The sequence below is a fragment of the Galeopterus variegatus genome, unplaced genomic scaffold (genome assembly GCF_000696425.1).
Source record: "Galeopterus variegatus unplaced genomic scaffold, G_variegatus-3.0.2 Scaffold2926, whole genome shotgun sequence".
NCBI classification, from domain to species: Eukaryota; Metazoa; Chordata; class Mammalia; order Dermoptera; family Cynocephalidae; genus Galeopterus; species Galeopterus variegatus.
This window is the reverse complement of record NW_007729037.1, coordinates 50,390-53,531: the sequence shown is the minus strand read 5'-3', so window position 1 is coordinate 53,531 and position 3,142 is coordinate 50,390.

Sequence of the window (3,142 nt, the reverse complement as noted above, 5' to 3'; positions counted from 1 at the left end):
GTAAGAACAGATAGATAGATGAAAAGACAAGAAAAGTCCCTTTGATGCTGATAGAGTCTTGGTTTACCCAAAAGCAATCTCTAAATTGTTTGCTTCGGTTTGGTTTTTTTGTGGGGTTTTTTGATAGATTTTCTATACTGATAACACTAACATTGCAAACCTTAGAAGTAAGGAAGAACCAAGTTGGAAGAGATGAAAAAGAATCTGTGTCTGTGTGATTAGCTTTAGGAAATAATACATAGTTAAAAATGTTTAAAATAGTCACCAGGAAACTGGGACAGCATTAGATTATACTATTAAAATAACTACATAGTAATATGTGGCTCTTTTTAAGAGCTGAAAATATTTCTGGGGATTTTTTTCTTTTTCCATTCAGTATCCTTAGATTGCAAACCCTTTATAAACATAGTGGGATATCTGGGGTATTTCTAATGCATAAAATACATTGTCAATTATTTTGAATATTTCATATAGACCAAATAATGTTTCTGGGTTTTGTTTTTCAATAGAAGATATGGAAAATTTTTTAAAAGTCTGTTTCACTGTGAAAAGTTCTTTAATATAACAGGAATGAAGATCACTGACAAAGCTGTCAAGAATCCACAGGGTCACCATCTATTCCTGACCCCAATGTAGCAAAACCCTAGTCTTTATCCTACATTTTCTATTTCTGTTGACAGCTATTTTCCTCTAAGATTTTCTATTCTCTCTCTCTCTTTCTAGCCTTATTAACTCATTTTACTCCTATTGTTACATAATTATTGATTCAATATTCATAAAGTCTGTCAAATGAAAACCCCATCTTAGCTGTGTTTCTCAGTCTCTGTTGACTGTGCTATCTTATACACCACCTAACCTTAATCCTTCTTCCCCTAAAATCGATCCCATAAGTGGCCTTGATAAATGTGTTGACTAATAGACTGAAACCTGTGTTAACTCCCTAAAATACTGGTCTAATCATATCACTGTTCTCCTCAGAAACCTTAAATGGCTTCAGTTCTGTATTGCAGAGGTTCCCCAAAAAAGGGTGCATAAGACAATTTATTGGGGTTTAGAAATAAACTATTTGAATACTTATTTGTTTATGTTTATCTAAAAACACTTGGAAATATTAAACATTTCTAATATTAAGTTCCATTATTCACAATATCCCAACACTGTCATGGTCAGAGATACTCCTGGTATCCTGAGAGGTGATGTGGTAGCTTCCACCCACACAGCACCCTCACTCCTTCATTTACATTGGCATTGCAGAGTGTAAGACCTTGTGTAACCTGTAGTCATTCTTTTTTAAATGGCTTAATAGAGTCATTAAAATACTTTATAATGAGTTTAAGGGGGCTGGGCAAATTATATATACAATACAAATGTTTGTTGGCTAGGGAGGAGTATTTAAAAGTATAACATTTAATGAAGAACTATGCAGTTTTACAAAAGAGACTAGTTTTCAAATATTTTACTCCTTTCTGTAATGACAAGTGATTTTCACAAGTATGTTGACCAGCAGATGTTGAAAGAATAAATACTCGCATAGTTAATCTATACCCCATGGTAAAAATTATGAATTAGCAATGAGTGAGGAAGTAACTCCTTTCAAAAGAACTCATGCTATGTAAAAGGCATTTTAAAAATGGATATTTGAAATAAGCCTTTCCACGTGTAATTTTATTGCTGAGAAAAACTCTTATTTACAAAATTTAAAAAGTGGAAAAAAAGACTTTTTAACATGTTAAAATACCTTATAAGCTCAAAATTTTATTAGGTTTAGAAGCTATTTCTTAATAGAATAAAAATGCAACATTAGTAAACTGTGAAAAATAAATAATTGACATTAATAAAGACAGAAATTTACTACTCAGATTTCAACAAAAGCTCTACAAGATTAATGGATAGGTTTTAAAAAGAAATATCATGATTTAATAAGCATAGAAAATGGTACATTTGTTCTATTTGTATCTACATTACTTTTTGAGGTATTGCTTTAGCTTCAGCAGTGCTTAAACCAAATAAAAGAAATATCATGATTTAATAAGCATAGAAAATGGTACATTTGTTCTATTTGTATCTACATTAATTTTTGAGGTATTGCTTTAGCTTCAGCAGTGGTTAAACCAAATAAGGTATCTACATTACTTTTTGAGGTATTGCTTTAGCTTCAGCAGTGCTTAAACCAAATAAAGGCAAATTTAACAGAGAAACAGAAATTCACTCATTTTTCTCACTGTAAATAATATGGTTAATATTTAATAATGTAATAAAATACTAATAATATTTGGGGGACAGAAAAATGAATCAACATATGAATAATAAATTAAATAAAATAATACATTAAGTTGTTTTAAATATTTATCTTTATGTATCTTTATGTAATTATATGTATGTGTGCATATATATAAGCATGCAACTATATATATAACTGTTTTTGTTTACGGATGACATGCAGAATTTAACAAGTTTAGGTGTCATTTGGGTTTCACAACCTTAGCAGTATCCACATTTTCAGACCCAATAAGTCTTTGTGTGGGAAAGGAGCTTCCCTGTGCCTTGTAGGATGTGTAGGAGCATCCCTGGTCTCTATCTACTAGGTACCAGAGCACCCATCTCTCCTGTTACAATGCAAAATGTTTTCAGAAATTGCCACATATCTTCTGGGGGACAAAGTTATCCTTCATTGAAAACCACTGGTCTATAGCTTAAAATTCAAACTCCTAAACCCAAAATTAAAGTAATGCACTCTCTGAACCCAACCTATATTTCTCATTTTATTCCTTAACATCTATTTTTCTGACTTTATCTTCAATAACTTTGCTCACTAATCATCCTTCATTGCCATCTCTTCTGCAATCACCCCTTATCAAACAGTAACATCAAGTCTGCCTTCATTATTTACCCTTATGCTTTTGCTCATAACTAGAATGACTTTTTCCCCATTGCTTTATGGCAGTACTTAACTCATTCTTTGAGATCTGTCTCAAACAATATCTCCTTTCTAAGGCTTCCTTCAAATTCCCTCGTTAGAATAAACCTGCCTTCCAAGTACAAGATCTCAATTTTAGTTTTATCACAGACTGTCTTATGTTTCTTTCCCTTGGGTATTTTTCTGCCTTCTCAAACCCACATTAAATATCTTGTAAAAATTTAG